Source organism: Zonotrichia albicollis, chromosome 13 (assembly GCF_047830755.1).
Source record: "Zonotrichia albicollis isolate bZonAlb1 chromosome 13, bZonAlb1.hap1, whole genome shotgun sequence".
In the NCBI taxonomy this organism is placed as follows: Eukaryota; Metazoa; Chordata; class Aves; order Passeriformes; family Passerellidae; genus Zonotrichia; species Zonotrichia albicollis.
The window spans coordinates 20,108,931-20,132,207 of NC_133831.1; the positions used below are offsets into that span (position 1 = coordinate 20,108,931).

General features: G+C 38.5%; 1 long non-coding RNA gene across 1 annotated transcript in view; it reads right to left on the reverse strand.

Moving 5' to 3' along the window:
• LOC113459490 (uncharacterized) overlaps positions 1-22,594 on the reverse strand; it is a 50,686-nt gene extending 28,092 nt beyond the window's left edge. The window contains exons 1-4 of the long non-coding RNA XR_003380770.2: positions 22,347-22,594; positions 9,776-9,848; positions 7,505-7,604; positions 6,525-6,569 (exon numbers count right to left, since the gene is read on the reverse strand). This is a non-coding gene — a long non-coding RNA (uncharacterized LOC113459490). The remainder of the gene's footprint in view (positions 1-6,524; positions 6,570-7,504; positions 7,605-9,775; positions 9,849-22,346) is intronic.
• Positions 22,595-23,277: the final 683 nt, after the last annotated feature.

The window sequence follows — 23,277 nt, forward strand, 5'->3', positions numbered from 1 at the left end:
GTTCCAGAAAATAATTTATAGATAGCTTGAAAATAGAATGTCAAAGTGGATTTCCTTTTTCTTGTAAGGTTCTTAAACAACAAGGGAACAGAAAAAAACAGTTTTTCACTCCCTCTGTCTACCAAAAACTCTGTGATTTCTGAGCTGCACAGATCAACACACACATAGGCATGCTATAGACAGGAATTCAGGGAAAATCTGTGAGGGCTTTGGCCAAAAAAGAAGAATCTCCCCCTCACATCTCTCAACAGCTCTGTTAACTAAGGTAGGAAAAAAGGCTACTGAATTTTTTTTTTAATTTTTTTTAGGGCTTCTCCACCAACACTGGTTAGTGATGACTGGTAAAACGACAGTGAGATGGGAACCTCTCTACTCTGCAAGAGATCTGGTTTAAGGATCACTTCAAGCATGAGGCAACCTGCATTTAGCAAATATCATCCTAAATCAGTCTTTATAATTCTGATCATCTGAGAAGGATAGAAATGCACTGTACCTGAAAATAGGCTTCTGCTCATCACTGCTTCTTGTGGGAATGTAATACAAGGTTTCATGCTCGCTTTCCTCTGTAGGGTCTTAAAACACTAACTCCCATGCTGGCAATGTTCAATCATTAGTTACAGCAGTTTTGTAGGGATCCTAGGCCATAAGCACTTTGTTTAAATAGTTTGTTAGTCTGTCTTAATTTTATTTAGATATTTACTTTTTACAGCCACATGAGATTATAGATTTGATCCATGGTGCAACCAATCTTTGTACCATGAAGCCATCTGTGCTAGTGCATCACATAAAGCAATTAAAAAACTGGTTAAACAAAGACTTCAAAGTGAGAAGCTCTAATTTATTGCATGCTGTTTATTTACTGTATTATTCTACTAATACCTGATCAGTCAGCCTTCCACAGCAATCATAAAACTGTCCATGGGACCAAGGCTCACGGGGGAGTGACCTGTAGTTTTGCAAGTGTACAATTTCCACAGACAGAATATCTGAAACTAAATCCACTTAAAAGCACAGAACTGGGGAAACTACAGATGCACACAAATAAGGTTTTGTCTGATCTACTTCCTGATATAATTTCAAGTTCACTGAACTTCTTTGATGTTTGGTCATTTTAAGAGACAGTGACTGCTGAAAGCTTCTCTTCTGTTCAGCTGTGGTGTATGGACACAAAGGACAGCAACAACTGCCACCATTACTTATGGACAATCATGTACATCTGACTGTATCAGCTATTTAAACATTGGGAATGGGTGTGGTCATTTAATAGAAAATCCCTCTGACTTAAAAAGGGAGTAAACAGAATATGAAGTGAAAAAAATGAGGAAAAAAAATTATTTTTACTTTCAAAAATATTTAAGCTGTTTGCTTCTCACTCCTTATAGACACCAGGAGATTGTGGTTTGATTCTTTGTACAACCCATCTGTTTAGGATGAAGCAGTGTTAGTGTATCATGTAAAGCAATTAGACAGACTGGCTAAACAACAACTTCAAAATGTGAAGTGTCTGGCAGTCCTGGCTAAAATATTTAAACTACAATACAGTGCCTTTACCACAAACTGCTCTATGAAATAGATAACTCCCAGCAGACTGAAAACACTACCAGAGATGTCACAGAAAAGACAAGCTTAGATTTAATGCAAGAAAATTGCTGCTGTCTTCCATCTGATTTTTAGATGCTTGTATACGATTTTTAAGTCTTCAGCATTTAAAAACATGTACTTTCACTTCATATTTACAAACTTGGGCATGATTACCTCAGATATTGGGTGAAAGCAAATAGTGTTTTCCCATTTTCCTGTGAAAGTCTCAGCTTTGATGGTGTTAAAGCACACCATCAGCCATAAAGCTACTGTAAATCACAAAAGGAAAGCACAATTTTTAAAAACTGCACTTTACAGGTGAGAAACATTTCGTAAGAAATGCCTGAGTATGCAGAAATATTTGAATATGAGTTTTTCCTTGTTCAAGGTAATTTGTAGAGCTTTTATGATTGTAAAGCCCTGCTCATTCATGAACAAATATATTTGTAGTTTTAGGCAGACACACAGAAGCAAATGAGTTTAAAAGACACAGAAAGCCACATAATTTAGCAAGGGGAAAATGGAGAAATTCTTGAGCTAATAGAAAAGAAGCACATTGGCCTAGAAACTCCTTTTTGTTTATAATTTCATAAACGGAGTCAGTAGCCTGAGACAAGCCTGTCACATCTTTGGCACTGAACAAGGGTCAGTGATGGATAACTGACCTCCTTTCTCACTTTTATCAACAAATGTCAAAAAAGGCAAACAACAGCAATGACATCCTGCCCAAACAGCCAAGAGTGTTTCATTTTCTTTGCACTTCTGTTTCCTCTGTGCCTTTAATCAGGGCTGGGGGATGTAATTGCTCTGTCTGGGCACAGCTTAAGGCATGCTGTGCAACTAACAATTAGTTTAGAGACTGAGATCTATAAATTTTGAGAAAAGAGTAAGAGGATTTGGTGTGCTTGAGCTATCCTTTCTAATGAAGAAAAATATCACACCGGAAGGGACCCAGAGTGTTATCAAAGCAACTTAATATCATCTGGTAGTGATTTGTAGGCCCTCATAATCTATTGTGATCATGTTGAAGGGGGAGGAAAAAGTCCACGTGTTCCACTGTTTATGAGATTTCCCAAACGATGGCCGCCATCTGTGCAAACGCCACTAATCTCAGCCACCGTCCCCATGGCAAATGGCTCCATGGGATTGTCCGAGGCAAGGGAAACACTGCAGGAATGTTGGGCTATTTATTGTTTATAAAAATAAACCAAGGGGACTAAGACATACGCGAGGAATTTATATCAAACAGCTGCAAAAGCAAGTTGCCTCAATAGGCAGGGTGCATCGATGATGCAATCGGACCACACCGAAAGATTTTCCTATTAATCTTAGAATATACATGGCATGCTTGAGGTACTGATTTGTCCCCATCTACACCCAAACTCACCTTACATGGATATTCTTAAAGTAATTTCTGAAAACAGTTTATGTAGACAGAAACTGTTTTATTATGTGAGTTTATTAACTAAATAAATATAAACAGAGTCTAAGGACAGTCTGTCCCCATAGAATCTTACCTCTCTCAAACATTCCCTCATTACTCTCTCAGCTAAACAAGCACAATGCAGATACTAACAATCAGTGTTAGTGAACCACGCACACCAAGTTCCTAAGATTTGAAAATTCCTTGTTCTGTGGTTAGCAGTCTAATCCCACCAATGTCCTTTCCTAATTTCCTAATGAAGAAGACCAAATCCATCACAACAAGCAACAACATTCAGTGAGCAGAGTCAAGGAGTAATTAGATAACACCAGAATGACAAACTGTGTCACAGCAACCCCACAAAGTACAATATTTTAGTGTTGAGCCTGCATGACAGCAACAGACAAAGGGGAAAAGAGAGCTGATCAGAGACAAGCTTCTTGCCTTTGTAAAGCTGGTTTAGCAGACATGCTTGACAGTGGAGAGATTGTTACTTTTTTAACTGTTAATGGTTTAGTATATGTACAGCAGCCTCTGGGAAATTCTCTTTCTAGGTTACATGCTTGAAAACAGCTATCTTCGCTTTTCATTAAAACTGCATGCACTTTGAAACACCTGCCTTCAGGAAAACTCCCAAGCTGATTGACTCTAACATGAGAATTAATTCAGGCTGCTTCAGTGTGTGGACAAGGCTACACAGAAGAGTGTGTCAGAATTAGGTTTTTCCATAATACAAACTGGCAAGGATTGCTCTTTTGGGAATCCTGCTCAGATGGAATTCAAGCACTTTGTTTGACAACTGATTTTCAAGGTGTGTGTCCTTTTCTTTTAAACAAACACATGATGCTTGAAAGCCAAGGTACAACAGTGCATATGTACATATATATGAATGAGAAAAGGACAGTTCCTAAGAAATCCTTTGCTATAACTTGTGAGTGTTACTCATCCATGCTAATGCCAGAACTTTCCAGCTAGAAGGAAGGAAAAATGTTTTGTTTCATCAATCTGTTTCAAAAGAGTGATCATAAATGCCACTGGTAGATACCAATTGTGCTTTCTGACTTCTGGGAGACTGTAGAACTTGGGTCTTCCTTTTTCTGGGGGAAGGGCAACATCTCTACACAGTCATAAGATGTTCTAGTTCAGACACTGTTAATGTATGAGGTACACACTTGAACTGGATGCTTTTTATCAAAAACTCCACCCCTAAATCCCACCCTTCACCCCAAAACAAAAGGCTTTAACTACTCAAAGAGCAGTTTCTGTGCTGCATGCACACTGTGTCAATTAATGATTTTGCTGAAGCCCAGGCCCCAACACCTGCATTGGTTAAGGTCCCAGTTTTCCTGCAGTTGTAGCTGATCTATAAAACAGCATAAAGGCTGTTTAAAGTCATTAGTGAATCTGACAACAAACTTGCTCTTTTACAGGCAATAGACAGTTGAGAAACAAATTCAAAGATATCTGTTGTCTTAATAATCACTGAAACGCAATCTTGGCGTTGCTCAAGGTGTAATTACCTGACATTTTTCTCTGACAGTAAGGCATAGAAATTCTTGCATTTCCTTTAAACGCTGACTGTTCATTTCTGTTCCTGTGCTTCAGTTAATTCTCCTCTGTGCTGAAATGTACAGAAGTGACCTCACAAAAATCTGTAGAAGCACAGTAAAGTCAGGGAACCTTCACAGTTGCCTCTACCTCTAGAGAAAATAGATACTAGAACTGTAGCAGCAACAAGCTTCATTTCTGATCAGATTCTAAACCGATTTTCATTAGAGTACATGTACAGTCCTCAATCTCACTTTAGGAAAATCCTATTTCAAAGAATGCTAAGTCTATCTTGTCCAGATATATGGCCTGAAAAATTAAGCTGGGAACATTTGAATATGCCTCTCTTAGGACTGGACTGAGACATTTCACATGAGCTTGTGAAATGATCAGTATTAAAACAATGTGCCTGGTAGAATTTCCTTGTGTCAATGATTGTCTCTCTTCCTCCTTGCCAGTATGTGATCACCTATTTGAGTACACAGATATAATTTTAGGTTTATTACCAAACACTGTTCCTAACACAGGTAGGATTGGTGTGCATGGACACTCATGGTTGTCTAGCAGATCAACCAAGACCAAGGTTCATGAGAGAACCCATGTTCAGCCTGCAGGTGGGTGCCCTTACGCACCAGCCCGTGGTCCAACACTGCAGACACAGCGCCAGCATCCTTCCTCTCTTTCTGCTAGCAGTGGAAGGAGCCAACAGGATGAGCAGGAGCTCACCTCAGCCCAATCTCCCAAAATGAAGTCTCCTGCACTGGGACACTGCTTCCATCTCCCACTGCAATTTATTTCATTCTGAGTTGTACCACTGGAACTGTTTATCAAGACATACTACAAAGATTGTTGTAAACTGATCTGGGTTCAAAAGCTTTTATGAAATGCTGGTGGCAGATGTGAGGTTGGCAAGAGTCTCCTAAATCAGTGGTGCTACATGACAGATAGAGAAACTTCATCTAAGGTTTTCTTTTCCCCACCAGCTTTTGTGTATCTTATGTCACTAAATTCACAAACATGACAAGCTGACAGGAAAAGAGTTGCAGAGCTTGAACCTTACCAGTGAACAGTCTTTCCATAAGGAAACTTTACACTGGCATTGGTTTGTAAAAATGTATGGAGATGTCCCAGGCAAACCTAAGTCCCTAGTTTTCAAAGATAGACACAAAAATAAATGGTGTCTTTGTGTAAATGCATGCCGGGGAAGTACAGTCATGAGGATTGAAATGATGCCTGGTTTTTCTCATGCTCTCTCTCTCAAGCACAATCAGAAAATAAAATTCACTGATTGCTTTTGAGGTTTCCTTTAAAACATCTTTATAACTCCAGTGTACTTTCTACTCCTACTTACTCCTGCATCATCAGTCATGCACAGTACTGTAAAATACCATGTTTGTCACTCCTCTGAAATGTAAAGGTATATGCTACCTGAGAGATGTTGTCTCAGGCCTGCTGAGTGATTCATACTATGATGAAGTCTTACTATGATGGGAGGACAACAGGCAATTCAGTAACTAAGGTTTCTCACAACTTATTTATCAATCATTCAACACATTACCACATTTTTCCTGTTAAAACACACAGAACTATCACCCAGGAGCTAGCAAAAATGGTGGCATTTTGCTCCTGTTCACAAAATGGGTTCTAAAGTACCTGTGGGCTAGAAACATAAAGTGCTTTTTACTGCCTATAGCAAGCATAAAGGCTTTCAGACTGCAAGATGCACAATTGCTTCACCACAAAATGAGTAGAAACATTTCATTTCTGCAGAACCTAGTCATTGTTTGTGAGCTGTGTAACACGAGGAGCCTGACACAGAATTTCCCTCTAATTAGCAACTACGTATGTCCAAGTCAATTGAGAAATAGGACTTAGAAAGCCTTAAAAACATTATTTTAAGTGTTATCATTCCCCCTATTTAAAACAGGAAAAGATTATGCTAAGACACACAGGTACACAATGGGGATCTTACCTTTTACTTCTCTGTCTGGACGCACAACATGAGAAGCCATCTGTCCTGCAGGACAACAAGAAAATATCTTTGCTGGTTTTATGACAACAATTAACTTTTGTGATCCTAGAGATCCTCTTTTTTCATCAGGTATTAAATAAAGCACTTTCTGAGGAAGGTGAAGGTTCTAGTCAGGCTCTTAGAGGTTCAATAGGAATTGCAGTTTAAGCAGGTAAAGGCAGAGCTTGAAGTTTACCTCCATCTCTATTACACCCTCTTGTAAAATAGTTGCAGTGTTCTATCTCTTTATGGAAGTATATCTATATATCTTTAGAAAGTTAAGTAGATATTTTCTACTTGCTAAACACATATGATTCACTCATGAATAGTTTTCAAGCCCTGGAATCTGACTTATTTCATTTTGTTAAAATCTGATATTTTAAATCTGATACAACAGTCTAAGCTGTTGTAAGGAAGCATGAAGGAGCTATATTTATGTGCACCAGCTAAATATCTCATCTGTCAGCATTCTGAACAGGAGCAGTCTCAGATCAGTGTCTACTCCCTCTATAGTCACAAAATGAAAATTAATTGTCCCCCTGCAAGCCCCTGTAGCATCAGCAGACAATACTCCTCAAAGGCCATGTGAGTACCATCAGTGTCATATGATGCAATTTAAGCAGAACACCAATGGACAAGATCTACATCTTCACGGAAAATCTCATGAGAAAGGAATTTATTTTTATAAATTAAAGCACATAATTTTGCCTTTTTTATAAGCTACGTGGATTTTGTGTTTTTAGTTATGTAATTTTGGGTTATACGACTAGCTAAAAAAAGTCTATAATGAAGATTAACCTGGAATAGACAAGATAAAATTTTTGACTGTTTTGCACCAAAGCCAGTTGAATCCACCAGAAACTTAAGGAGTAAACAAAAAAAACTTAGTCTAAACACTAGAGAGACTGAAATTTAAACATTATGATATAAATTCATGTTACCTATAAGAGTCCTACAATGGATAACAAAGGTGTTTTTATGCACTCATCATCCTCAGGCTTTGTTGGTGTATCCTTAATGCACTCCTCTCATTCCCACAATCTGAAAGGCAAAAAACAACAAAATCAGTGGTGGGAAGGGGAATTGCTGCCACAAACCTAAAAATTTAATAAATGAAGAAGCATTTAAAGATTTAAGATGATCTTAAGCAATATTGCCACAATATATATCATCACATAGAATGCCAGAATAGACTCAGGGGCTTGTGCCACCCCAAAAGGAGAGAGGAGGATCCTGCAGGGCTGAGCTTTGCCCCAGGAGCTGCTGCGCTCCCAGAGGAGGCGCCAGTCCAGGCAGCTGCTCGGGTGGTGAGGCTTCTTCAGAGTCCAAAACTCTGTGACATTCACCCCAAGAATGGTGAAGTGTGGCTAGAAGCTACTTTTCCCTTCTGAGGACGTTATTTTCTGTTGGGTTTCACACTCACTGTGGAAGGGATTGCTTTACAAAATCACCTTTTCCTTACATTGATTTTCTGGTTGCTTTGCCTTCCCAAGGTTTTGTGGAGTACACAGGATCATGTAGTATTGAGCTTACAATAAACAAGACCTGGAAATGGACTCTGTATGACATTAGGAGGCAGAACTTTAGCTGATTTTTTAGAACAGGCAGTAAAATTAAAAAAAAAATAGCAGATTAGCCTGATGAAGTGTCGTTTTGTTCATATTTTCCTATTCTTAAAAAATAAAACTTTTTCAGGTTTCAGAAAAGAAGGAAAATATCAAAGTAAGGAATGTTCTCAGCATTCTTGAAAAAAGGGATTCTTCATATTACTACTTTTTATGGGAGTGACTGTCAATCATCAATCTTAAAAACTGTCATAAACACCCACACATGCTATTTCAAAGATACCTAATGTAGGATATATAATACCATATTTCAAGCTGGATTCAAAGCTTTTCATCTATCTAATAGTTAGGAACAAGGAAAAACACAAACATCAAATGAAATGAAATGTATTTGTTGATGCTAACTGCAAATATTCATTTTATAAAAATTAAGTCTATTACACATCCATTTAAAAATAATTTTTCATGTCTGAATGATGATAGGGATCCTGAAATGACTGCATCCATAGACAATCACTGATCCAAGCAGCTGCTCTGCCAGACAGAACCAATATTAAAGTGCATGTCATGGCTTACAAATTTCCTCATTTCTTAAAGAAATCAATAATCTTTCACAGATTTCATCCCATTGTGACCTGATCTCAGACACTCATTAAGAATTTATAATCCACAGAAGCAGAGAGGGGAAATTCCACAAACTCCTATTTGTGGAAGGCACTCCTCCTCCAAAACAACAGAAATATTCATCACAATTTCCAGACCTTTCCAGATTCTGTTAGCTAGGTATACTGAAGACAGAAAAGTTGCACATTTATTTTCCTAATAATTTTCAAATTATTAAGAAAAATAGTCAGCCATGATGTATTTGGAGGTGCACAAGGCAATAAATTATAGCTTGTTCGTGCTGTAATTGAACCAAGAGAGAAACACTGGGCAACCAAGGGATGGCTGTAAGCAGGTCTTCACAGTCTCAGGATGATTGCTTGGAAAGAACTGCAAAGGAAAATGGACAGAATGGAGTAAGGAGAAATTATTAGGACAGAAAACTTTTAAGTGCTTTGCTCCTTGGTCATCTATGATGCTTAGAGGACCAGATAATTTGTTTCAACTAATCTAAAAACTTGACACAGTACTGCAGTGACTGTTGGTTGACAACCAAATGGACCACAGCTATGTAAGCAAAGTTCATCAAACAGCCCAAGGACATGGCCACAGGGCACTGAAAGTGTTCAGAGCTTCCCTAGAGGGACTGTTGATCCCTCACTGTGCTTTGGTCCAGCAGGCCAAGGACCTCACAGGATACAACCAAAACTGAGCATGAGGCAAGCATGGATACTAAATAGAAGGTGCTACAGCAAATGTAACAGCAAATATCACAGTTGAGATGGCCACAATACAATTTCAGAAGGTTTTAAGCATTTCTCCAAACAGAGTAACATCTTACTCATCAGAAGGCTTCAGGTTCTGCCCATCCAGAATAACACCACACCACTTCAGAAGGCTACAAGCATCTGCCCTTCTTGTTCTTTAGCACAAACTTTTATACCCCCCATGTTGATGCCCTGCCCCTGTGTGCCCTCTGCTCCCTTTGGTGGTTGCTCAGTGCCCCTGGGCACTCCATGGCTCGTTGCTGTCAGTGCTGCTCACCTGCTGCTCACAGCTGTGCCCATTGGGGATGAGGCTGGGCCAGCCCCGCTCCCATTTACCACAAACTGGGTACCTACAAAAAGAAAACACAGATTAAAACAAATTTTAACCTAACATTCTCTTTTTGTCACTTCCCTTAGGTTGGAAAAGTTCAACAATGGCTGGAGAGCACAGGAATTGCCCACAAAAATGTGTGAGGAGCAGCTGGACTTGCCTCCCTGTGGCTGGGGCAGGTGGCAGGGCCACACTGGCCCCAAGTGCATCTCCCTGCATTGGTCCTCCCTCTCAGCTGGCACATTAATGGAACTTCAGGCCCACTAAAAAATACTGGATATATTTCTCAGTCTCAACTCCAGCTTTCAAATGAGTGCATTATTTATTCATTAGTACTACATTCAAAGTGCTGTTTCCCTTGTTACTTGGTGAAATAAATGAAAGAATAGTGATATCACTCTAAATCCCAATTTACAGCTCTTGCAAGCCCCAGATGACTGTATCATAAAATTCTCCTTACCCTCCCCCCTTCTCCACTCCTTTCTGCCTTGCATCTGACTGAGAGAAGAACTGCCCACTGCAAGGAACTGAAGGCTGGCCTGGTGGCCTGACCTAAGAAGAGGAAGATATAATAATGATCAACAGATTCCAAATGGAGGTAAAGACAGTCCTAGACTCAACACTTGGATCAGAGGATTGGGCTCTACATGTAAGGTGCACCTGCAGATAGATTTTTTCCCTCTGGAGAAAGACTGGACAGAGAAAGTAGAGCAGACTGGACCATACAGACACAGTGCACATTTGTGGAGAATATTTTAAACTCATTGTTTGCTCACTTGTCACATGAAAAACAAAATATTTATCTAAAAAAATGTAGACTTGATTAATTTCTAAATCTTGATTTTGATTTTTTCTTTGGGAAACATCCCAAAATACCTCTGGTTTTCATGTGCTGAACTCCTTATGACTGTAACACACAGTTCAGCTCTCATAAGCTGCTTCTGGCCAAACTTGCAAATTTGATATTGCAAGAAATTGAGAAAAATACAGGGACATTAAATAGTGGGAGGTTTTCAAATATGATAGGTTTAGAACAAGCTTCAAACTTTATGTTCAGGTACTGGTCTTTTATAATTATGGGACAATTCTAGCTTTGGCTAGAATTTAGCTCACACTGGCTTTGGGATTCTAATCCTGCTACTTTTGACACATCATACTCACAAGGAGAATCTTAACCCCAAATGCTTGATATAGCAGACTAATAAGATTTGAAAAGGTTTCTAAAAATCTATGATTTAAAAACTATGACTTTTAAACCCCATCTGGTGATTGTCAGTAAGGATACTGACACACTGTGTCTGCTTCAAACTTGAGACACAGCAATGTGGAGGTATGGGGTGTAATTTTTCAAAGCGCTGTAGCTGTTAAGCCCCCACTTCTGACCAATTTCCGTAGTCACTTAAACTCCAAGGAGCCCTGAGTGTCATGGGAGAGCAATACTTAAAGGCAATATTATCTATCACCTCTCACCTTTCAGTTCCCTTGGAGCTGATGTTGACTGTTAAGACATTTGAATTACTTTAGTACCAGGAAACTTAAATTTTTGTCTCCACAAATATTCAGGCTCCCAGGAAATAGCAGATGCTTGTCCCATGCAGATGTGTATGAGTGTAAGGGCACAGGAAAGAGGGAGTGCAGATCTGTGGAAGGGTGTGACAGACTGAAGATGGCTCCTGCTGTTCACTGACCTGTCTAAACACACCCAGATACTTTCAAACAGGCAGTAAAATACCAGCACTGCCTGCTCAGGAGAGCGAAGACACACTGTGACTTGAGAGGAGGATCTAGTGGGACAAAAGCAAATTTAGTCCTTTCTGTTCGAAGAGGTAACCCAAAAGAGACTAAAGTAGGCAGAGTTAAATTAAACAAAGGTCAGAATGTAACCATTCCTGAGACAGATTTAGGCAGCAAACCCCAAACTGCTTGAGGACACAAAAACTGGTACTTTATCTTGAAATATAACATGCACTATCTGGCACAGCATTGTTTCAATTATGAAACAATCCTCATCTCAGCTGACACACGTAATGAAGCTTGCTACTTGCCTAGTACATCATTTAAGGTGAAAGAAAAGAGGGTATGTTTTATCATGGTCTTTCATATCTTTGTCTATTGTTCTGCAATCCATTTGCATACCTAAAGGGAAATGGCCTTTTTAATTTCTTTCCCCTCTCCTAATCATCTGAGGCCTATTTAGAAGTGTTCTGTATCCTGTAATCAGGCAATTTATACAGTGTGCACCCTTAGGCTACAGCCATTACAAACAAGCTGAAAAACTCCTTTACAATAAATGATTTAGCATGGGAAGACACCATTCATAATTAATTTTTTTCAGTTTGCATTGGCAGATGGTCTCAGACATTGAAACATGGCCTACTGCCCATATCTTTATTCCAAAGAGAAAAGGGCAGCCTTAGAAGAAAAAGAGAAATGCCTGTAAGACTGCTTCACTTTGGGAATAAACATGTCCCCCAGCTTTTCATGAATTTGTGCATGCTAAAGACTGGATTCAAAGATTGTGGAAGTCAAAGGAAAAATAATGCCCATTAGCTTCTGACCAGGACCTGAATTAAAACCACAAGGAAAATATTGACTTGAAGGACAGTGTGCCTTTTTTCATTACTTTCCATAAGAGTTATTTCTGAGGCAGTTTAAACAGATTTATTGTGAAGGTGGTCTTGAAACTGATCATCTTTGGATTTCTGAAAGCTGGGGACTCACTGAGGCAGCAAGTAAAAGAGTTCTGCTACTAGCTACATTTTAAAACATGCATTTTCCTGCTTTCACAGGACAGCTGATGACAACTTCATTCTCAATTTACTCATGTATTTGCTCACTGTTTACACGTTGCTTTTCAGTACTTTAAAACAACTTCTGATGCACTTCTGGGTTGCTGGCATCACTGCAAACTCCCCCAGACTGAGATCCAGCCAAGCAGGCTATTTTAGTGGCCTGTGCAAGCATTTTCTTGATGGTGATAGGATAGTCGAAACTACTACACAGCAAATTCCTAATTTAAGAGAAAAGAGACCTTTCTGTGCCATGACTCAGAGTACTCTGACCCTCCCTCTTGCTCTGTAAGAAAAGAGCAAGCTGCATTTCTATACGTGATCTCTAGAATGTGATCTAATCAAGTTTTGCTGAAGTCTGCAATGTGTTGAGTGCTGGTACCAACACCCAAAGCCATTGACTGCCCATTCAGGATGGTCTGGCTGGATTTACACACACACAAATACAAAGTGCCTGCATGAGCTCGGAGGCATGGCACAGGGATGACAAGATGTTATCTGAAAATGCAGTTAGCTTTAGCTGCAATCTCATATTTGTATCTAGTCATGCCTGTGCTTGCCAGGAAGACACATTTACCATAACCTCCTAGGTTATAGTAGCCTCCTAGGGCCAGTATCAGATAACTGAGGTGAGCTGACCTTTCCAAGAAGAGATGACACAATGTACTTTAGGCAGGGCACTGCAAGGAGTGATCATACACAGCCAGAGACACTCGCCAGGCCTCCACAGGCCTCATGAGGTTCTTGCTGTTGACCTCAGGTAATCTTCTTCTGAAAATGTAAGAATTAGCTGGTACTAACATCTACAGGCATTCCACACTACATTACAGTTTCCAAAGGAAAAAGAAAATGGGAACATCCCATCTTGAAACATTTTCCTGCCTTCTGGATGTGATCCCCAGCATTGCTGGCCTCAGAGGGCAGAGCCAGGCCCTGGAATTGCCCCAGGGCCCTGCAGCACACAGGCACCTACAGCTGCACAGCTGGGTGAATTAAACCAATACTCACTTTCCACTAAGCTAAATCTTACTGACTTCTGCTTTAAGAGGGTTTTGGGGATCACCAGAGTTGCTTAATGTTGCTTTGGTCTTCTCTTTTTCCCACTGTGCCAAAGCCAACTTGCCTGACAGATGTGTTGAAATGCCAACAGGAAAGCTCTTTTCACTCGAATTTCAACCTGGCTCAAACCATCAGTTTTACCACCACAAGGATTTGTGAAAGTCAAAAAGTTTCATCTGATTTGGAAACAATAAAACCTTTGAGTCTTTAAGTTTTTCATTTATCACGTGTCCTAACTATCAGTCCTGTGTCAGCTGAGAACTGAGGAAAAAGCTCTCTGAAAATCTCCAATTCTGAAGTAATAATCAACTATCGTTAAAATGGCATTGTTCTCTCTGCAATGCAGAACCATCTGGATTCTAGCAGAGAGCTAGGCGACACTGGATATGCCACTGGCCCAGGGAAAAGTACTTTCAAAAAACCAATCTGCTTCCTTCACATGAATACATTGCTCTCACTGTTTCTTGCAGTTGATGCAATACATGTTTCTGCCTCTCTATGAAATTTCAGCAATACTTGTATTCAATCATAACTGACTGCTACTGGTCTTCAAAATGAAAGCATGTTTATTTTATTAATTGGACCAAGTCTTGAGGCCATTAAAAGGTTATTTTCTTAGCCCTTCATTACATATTCAGTGGAGATGGTAGCCAAGGTATCTTTTTCCCTTTTCTTTCAGCCACAGAATAGGAGCTTTCTCTTCTCCCTCTTTCCCTCACTGATAGACACTTAAAATTCAAATTACAATTATACTAGACCATAAAAATATACAGGTAAGGCAGATGTTGTGAGCAAGGTACTTGACAGAACCTCTTTATTTGTTTGGATGACTTAATAAACTGCAGAAGCTGAGGTCATCAAAACCTCTCAATCATGTTGCAGTCTAGTGCCAAAAGCTGTAACAAAAACTGATGATGTAAAACATGTTTAACATGCCAAACCCAAATTTCAGTCAAGCCAGTCTGTAATAAGACTATTTTCTACTTGAACATTACATGGCAGTGTGCTCAGGTTTATTTATGCTGTTCTTAATAGGAATAACCAGAAACCCTGTTTCACTTGCTTAAGGCTGAATGCAAAGACTGTTTTGTCATGAAACAGTTTGAGATCTATGTTGCTTTCAGAGCCAGTTAGGCAGAACACAGATATTAAAATTGGATTTTAGAAATTGAGTTTCATCATTTGTAGGAAAAAAAAAATCTTTTCTTATAAAAAATAGGGTGAGAAAGAAAAAAATACATTTGTTGCCTTCACTATTTTCTGCCTCTTACTTTAAAACCCTATTTCAGTAAGTCAAGAATTTTATAAAGAAAGCATGAATTGTACAAATAAAAACAAAAATATCAAAATTGATTGATCAGATAAAATTAAAAGATCTTGGGCAGGATTTCAGATTGTGAAAAACAATCTACAGGCAAAACAAGTAAAAATTGCTATATAGGTAAATTATATTGCAAAATATTAGGAAAAGAAAGTAAATAGAAAAGAGAGTAGAGGCAACTCTCCATGGTTTTCCTGGGACACCACTGTGGCAGAGCCGAAGGGTCAGATTCCAACATCTAACGCACAGCACGTACTGCCACACAAGTCTAAAAAATTCTGCTGACACTCGTAAATTGCCACATGTTTGGATTTCCAACAAGATCTCACAACAAGCTGTGTTACTGCAAGTCATTATTTCCTTTGGGGGAAAAATGTCTCTAGTGATGTTAAAAGTCGTGGCAGGATGTGCAGCAGTGTCAGGAGAGCTCACCGGGGAGCATTCCTGCCTCAGGGCCAGGAGGCTGGATATAAATTCTGCACCTGGTTAGGGTCTGGGGGGAATGGGCTGAAGTTCATCTCAAAACTGTCGAGAGTCAGTGGTTGTGGACAATGCCCCATTGGCAAATCCAGAGAGTAAAGGCAGGCAGGAGCAGTGCAAGATTCCCATGGCTTACACATTTCCAAACTCTCCTGTATGGAAAGTGCATCTGAAAGATGCTTATGTAAGCACTTGTCTTTTCAAAGGTACACACTAAGCTATAATGAGCTTTAGAGATTTTTCTGGCAGAGTGAGACCCATGTTAATTAGCTGGTTTGCATTCCCCAAAATCAGAGACCAAAGAACTGCATCTAATATTTTCCCATAAATACATGGTTTGTATCTGTTGGGTTTTTCTGGAATAAGGAATCAGAGGAAAATCAGCAGAAACACTGAGTCAACTTGCTAATTTTTTTTTTCAAACTGAATCAAAAGATGCTTTATATTTTAAGATGTTAAACAAAAATGTGATTCTTCCTATACACAGAAAAAAACCAATAGAAGGCATTAATCTGGAATGACGTAAAATGAAATATTAATGGCCTGCACAAAGTTAATATCTTGCCTGTTTGTCTATGGTATTGGCTTAAAACCACATGGATTTGAGAATATTTTTGTTTTTCACTTCCTGCTGATGCTTTGCTTCAATGGCCTAAGGTTAGCAGGCAGAATACAAGACTGTTACTGAATTTTTCCAAGTTTCAACACAGAGAAAAGGGGAAAAGTTGGACTTTATCAACTTATCAGTGCCTACAATAGGTAAGAAGAAGCTGAGCTTCTTATGTGAAATCTTTTTTGGGTTCCTTAACAGAGTAGAAATTAAACATCTGACCCTCCTGAAGTGATTTTTTTTCCATAACCCTGCTGAGAGGCAGAACAGTGCAGTCCCATGGGGGGGAGCTCACAGCCCCCAGTCTCCTGCCATGGACACGCTGGCTGACCCAGCACCAAACCCAAGCAGAGCAGAGTCCCAGCCCTCAGCCCGAGTTCTGCCAACTCACACAAGGCCAGGGCTCACAACTGCAGGTGAGGACGGGCAAGAGCAACCATGGGCAGGTTCTGAGCAATCACTGCAACAGCCAGTAGCAGGCTGTGCACCAAAATCCATGGAGAGAGAGTTAAAAATCCCCCAAATTGCACATAGCTTCTCAAATAATGTCCATACGTGAACCATTGCAACCAAACAATGAATATTGACTTCCATCTCCCCCAACACATCTTGTTAAAATAAATTCTTATACAGTGACTTCAAGTGAAAGTAGAAGAAATACTATGAAAGTAATGCCATGATCCTCTAGATATACCTTAATTTCAACAGTACTGCTTATTTCAGTCACATGATATTGTTGAAGTTTATAAAAAAAATTGTCACAAAAAAACCACTTAAAAGCAACAATAAAGGCATTAATGAAAAAACAAGATAAATTTAAATTAATACTTTGTTTATGAATCATATGTTATCTTCTCATAAAATGTCACAGTTGACATATATTTATACATAATATTTACAATGCAAAATTGAGTTAAACAAAAATTTGTACTAAAAATAAAAACTTAGCTTCATTACTTAAGTTCTTAATTGTGCAATCCGGTAATGGGACATAATTTAACAGGGCTGTCTCAGTACAAAAAACTAAAATTATATACTTGGCTAATAAAAACCAGTTTTCCCTAAACAGGCATTCAGAGGTTTGACCTTTAACTACATTGAAAGTAATCCAAAGTATTCTGAATTTATTGGACTCTGGAAGAGCAGTTAAGAGGTCCTGATTTAGAAATGCCCATTTTAATCTTAATTTGAACCATGATACATATTTAAACTTTAATCAGGCAAGAGTACAATGCTACCATCAATGGGGTTGAAAATATGAGGGTTTTTGACTCTTAGTGGTGTGGCCTGTTCTTCACAGCCTGATGCACCATGGCTACTCTGATTTAGTGGTATTTCACATAGTTCCTCTGCAGATGGAAATGATGAGAAGAAAAGACAAAGGACATAGACTAACATTTTGTGAAATAACCTTATGAAAGTCCTGAAGAACACTTTGGAAAATAAACATGCACTCTTTTTGTTTTCATAAAAGTGATAATGGCTTTGCAATGGGGGAATTTTTTTACAAGAGGATGGGAGGACATGGTAGATTAACAATATTGTGAAATAATCTGAAATAATACATACATAAATTCCTCAGCTTTTATGAAGACCATAAAATATTGATGACAAAAGTTTTGACTTCAGCTATGCAGATGTAGATGACAACACCTGTAATAAGATTCTTACAAGAGTCTTATGTTCACAGGAACTAGTGACATGATTATACTATTGCTTGAATGGAGACTAATATAATTTCTTTAAGTTTGCTTGGGTTTTTTAAATCTTATTCAATCAAGAGGTGGAAAGAAAACATGCTTTTTAATACTAATACTTGCACTAAACCACAAACAACCAACATGCAAATATATATATATAATATAATTATTTTTCAAAATGTACCAGACTTACAATCCTAGATCTTAGTCTTTTAGAAACTTAGAACCTTAATTATGTTCATGGATATGATCTTAGTAAATTAAAGTAATTATGTCTTTTTTTAAAAAGCAGATGCATAGGAGTAAGTGAGGACTTACTAAAATCAGTGGGGGGAACCCCAAACCCAGTAGCACATCTAATCTTAGTTTACCTAATAGAAGTCAAAACACAGTGAGTCAAGCCCCTGCTCTGTAAAACAGCACACCTTACTGGTGTGAATGGAGCTATGCTGACTTACACGTACTGACACAGCAACCCAAGAGATGTAAAGGGAAATTCTGATCCTTCCATTCCAACAACTTGCATCAATCCAACTCACTGTCATATTGTGATTTCTGAAAATTTAACCATCTGGGGGAGGAATGTGAAAATACTGATTATTTGTTCTTGTCAGATGACTTGTTCAAAACACAGAAGTAAAATAAGTTGCAAAAACATTCTCCATATAAAGGAAATTTGTTTTGGAGAAATTAAGAAAGAGGAAGAAATAATTAGGCACCTAAGGATTTTTACTCAATGATATTCCAAAAGTAGTTTATGACTGCTTTTGTTCTCTTCAACAAATAACATTTAAATACTCCATACGACAGAGAAGCCTATGGATGTTTCATCACAAAGTAGCTGATGCTGTGGGGTAACACAGTTCCTTGAGACATCAGAGCCCTCAGTTCAGCCTCTGCTGAATTCAGTGCATGGGCAGAAATTTGGGCTCTTCTGGCATATGGTTGAACTGCTGTGATGTGAGGATTCCTTCTCTACTCAATGACGTACAAACTGACCATGCAAAGTGAAACATTTGTCAGGATAAGAATCAGAGCACACATCACCTGATGGAAGGGCCAGGGCACCCTTAGAAGGCTGAGATGTGCTTGAGCCAAGGCATCTCCTGGCATTTATTTGGTAAGAGTCCTCAAGTAGCTGGATGAACTTAGCCTTTTATTTCCTCGGCTTCCACTACAATGCACAAGCCCAAAACATTTTGAAATATCAAACCAGTTCATTTGACATTTTAAAAAAGAAGCATTTCAACATTGCGTTGAAAACATTTGCGAGTTTTGTTTCTACTCAGACTATTTGTCAAATAGTTTCAACCACTCTGAACCTTTTCTCAGCAATAAATGTTATCCTGATTTCCCCCACTCCCTAGCTTTGCCTTTCAAATGGCTAAGCCACAACCCTACTGATACTTGGTTAAATTTTTGTTCTGTTTTATTTCAAATGGTAATTTGAAGAACAAGGCTTCCTGTAATCTGCAATGCAACAGCCTGCTTAGTCAACACCAACCCTGTGAATGCTTAGGAGAGCCCATGGTGTTTAGAAGGAAGCAGGATATGTAACATTCTGCTAATTGAATAGGACAGCTTTTATTACTAAGCAGCGTCTTTCCATTTCCCACTGAAGTCAAGATATTTACATACACCTAATGCTTCAATTTACAGGCTATAAACAGCCAAGTCATTGCAATGAAATTATTAATTGTTAGTGTATTTGCATGGAAATTATTAAGCAGTTAATAATTTGAAGGAAAGAGCAGCAGCTAATTTTGGCCTCACAAGACAATTTGTCCAATGACATATTTCCTAGGCCTCAGAAATAACAGACATAAAAAGACAGGTTTACACTGGTATAAGATGACTAAAATACAGAATTTTCAATAAGTTATTTCTGTATGTTGAGATGCATAATTTATATGAGCTGTAGCTGTAGACTTGAACAGACAGTAGAAAAGCATGCTGAAATGAAATGCCTGGATCATTCAGACCCGCTGAAATGGACAACACAAGTTTCAATCTCTGTGATCTTTTAGTCAGTGTTTTCATTTAGAGACAGACCAGGAGGGCCAGTGTTGTACCATATTACAGCAGGCAAATTGCTCTAAAATTTATATTTTGGGTTATTATCCTGTTTTGAATGTGTTGAAAATGTAATGATATCAAAATACGCCTTCCAAGCTTAATTGAAATCTTAGAATGCAATGTATATAAAAAAAGGCAGCCTCAATATAAATGATGACATAGGAGTATATATATATAGGCCATGTAACTAGATGGAAAGACAAATTAAAACTTATCCAGACTTAAATGTTCTCCTGACTTTAAGGGGAAAGTTTTGGTGGCTAAGCTTAAATATGAATAACTGCTTCTAAACACATAGCTGACTATTTCTGTCTTTTGCCAAATGTAAAATTATACCATGTACTACCTGTAGCAGAAATAACAGTGCATGCATTTTTGACTTGTAAACAGAAATAGCACTGATAGCTCTTTAAAGAAATAACCTATGTAAAACTATGAAAATTTTAAACCAAAACCTGTTTTTTCTGGGGAATAAATTAAATAATACCAAAGAGGAGGTCATCATTACAGGTGTGTGCTAAAGCCAAGTGAAATCAAAAGGCGATTTCACAGTATTCAAAGAACTGGGTATTTTGAATCCTAAAGTTAAGTAACAGTAGCAATTCCCTATCATCTGTCTAAGCCTAAATGCTTCACAGGGGTAAGGAAAGTATATTTGATCACATTTACTTTGTTAGTTACTATGCATTGACTTTTTTTTAATGCTCAAATCCTATGATCTATCCCATCAGGGAATATTGCAGATATGAATTGTGCCTGGAAGTCACTGAAGAATACTTGAGAAAGGCTCATAAAATGTGATTCTACAAAGGCTCAGCCCCAAGTTACAGTCAACAGGCTTGGAGACCTCACCAGGGACTGCAAATGGGGAGGAAGACATTTTTATGACTGAACTGTCCAGAAACATTGTGATGTTTCTTTACACAAGTTCTGGACTAACACAAGGTCAGTGTGATTAGTCCAGAACTTCAGTGAGGCACACAGTCTTAGCTGTCTGTGGGATGAGGATCTGACATTGCCACTAGCATTTTCTACAGAAATTTACACTGCTATGGGTCCTCTAAAATCATTATTTAGAATATGCACTTTGAAAATAAAATTCAATTTGCTAACAAGTTTCAAGGGCCTGTTAGATACTCTCCTAAAGTTTCTATCTTCAAAGAGGAGAACACTAAAGTTCAAAGATTACAAAGAAAGGAAACAAGTTACATTTCAAACTACTTGTGAACGAAATTTAAAGCTTGTTGCTTTTAAGGTTTTCTTGTCATCATTCATTAACTCATTTGCTCATTCAAACCCTCAAGAGAGTAAAACTCAAATCCTGACAAAGTCACTACACCAAACATTATTTTAAATTTTGCATGTGCTGCTCAAAGCCTTGTGCTCAGAGCTACAGGAATATGTCTAATCTCAGAGTCAAACAGGGTGCAGCTCCTACCTTGACTGGGAACTGTTAGCAATACGAGCAAAAGACATTGCACTGCTGGTGCCAAAGCTTTGAACAAAATTACTTCCTTTAACACACCACCACCTTAATTATGTGCTGGAGAACATAAAGCAGGTCAGACAATTTGTACTGGGACATCATAATTCCATCAGTATAATGCTGACATTGCTAAAGATTTATGAACGGAATGTCGCAATTATTTTTTTAGTAAACATATCAAGTTTCACTAATGGGGGGGCTGGAAGTACTAATTAGCTTTTGTTTTGGGTGGGTTTTTTTGCAGTGTATCATATAAGATGTGGGGAGCAGAGGGTGGAAGGGAAGGATCTGTGACAAAAACAAGCACACACAATTTATGTATGGCCTGTAATTCAAGCAGATGTTCTTATATAGGGGCCGCAGGGATTAAAGCCTTTCTGCCCATAATTCTATTTGCTAACTACCTTCTCTCTGCACAAACCTTCCAGCCTATGACAGAATTTTGCTAAGCCACATCTCTTTAAAGGTGAAAAGGAGCAGCAGACAAACAATCTTAAAAATTTCTGTTGCTAAGTCTCAGGGTTTGGCAGTTTGACTGGTTTTAAGCAGCTGGGTGATTTTATTGGAATTATTATAACTGCATCCAACAACAGTGACCTTGGTTGGCAGAGTTTCCCTTGGATATCCATTCAAACCAGCACTGGACTACTGTTGGCACATATGCACTGGCACTGCAGAAAGAAATTTTTCTCATGCTAAGTCTGAATAATTGATATTTAAATAATATCTAGACACCCCCCCGTTAGTGACCATGCTCAAAGGGGTTTGTCAAGATAAATAGACAGCTCTAGAGAGAAAGAGGTAAAACCAGTTGAATGGTCAGGATTGTAATTCTATAATATGGCAATATCACACAATGATGGCAATACAGCAAGCTGGGACAGAACATTCCTGAATTAATGGTTTAACACTCACCTGCTGGACACACTGCCTCCAGAATAAAAGAATTGGTGGAAACATTGAAGAATTCTGAAATTTTCACTGACAATTATTTACCTGTATCTAAAGAAGACAGCTGCCCAAACCCATTTTCTCAGACACATCAGTGCAATTCCATCCTGACACCTCTGTGGTGACTCAGCGTTTGCACCAAGCAATATCCAAGCGTGTCTTCAGGAAAAATCTTTTCTGTCACCACTGGTAGGCACATCCAGGAGTTTCTAGCAAGGAAACATAATATACAAAGATAATTTTTGTAGCAAGTAACCGTTCAGGAACAGATCACTCTGTCTTCCTGCTCCTTCTTGAAAACCTGTCTGGTTCATCTCTAGCTGGGCTTAAAACAACAGCACAAGTATGGAAGGCGAAACAACCATGAACTAATTCTTCTTATGCCTTGTCATTCTTCACAAATGTAAAGATTGTAACAGTCTCTTAATGCTTGTAAATAAAGCTCTATCTATGTGGAGACAGGCAAAAAGGAAGTGGAATAGGTTTCAGTCCATGATCTGGAGCTGGAACGGAATTTTCACGGTCCTCTCTGTCATATTGTTAACTAGCTTGATACATTAAAAAATGATAAAAGATTATTCAAAACTTATCTTTTATTTTATAAAATAGCTGGTGTAAATTGTGGTTTAGGTGGATTTCATTAAAAATCTAAATTCTGCCCCATCACCCTCTGCAAATACCTTAAAACATTAAAAATACATAATTTCAAGGACATATTTACCTATTTTTACATGTAACAGACTGACACGATCTAGTTCAGGAATATTTTGTATAATCATCTTTTACTGTGTTACAGCTTCATTAAAAGGTTGTTGATTCACAAGTGCTGTGGATCCTTAGCAGGATGCACCTCAGTGCATTTCACTGTTTCTCAAACTATCTTTGAAAGAAAGAACATAAGTCAAGAACATGATCCTATAAATGTGACAGCTAAACATAGAATCCTTAAGGCTCTAAAAGACCTGTAAGATCATCA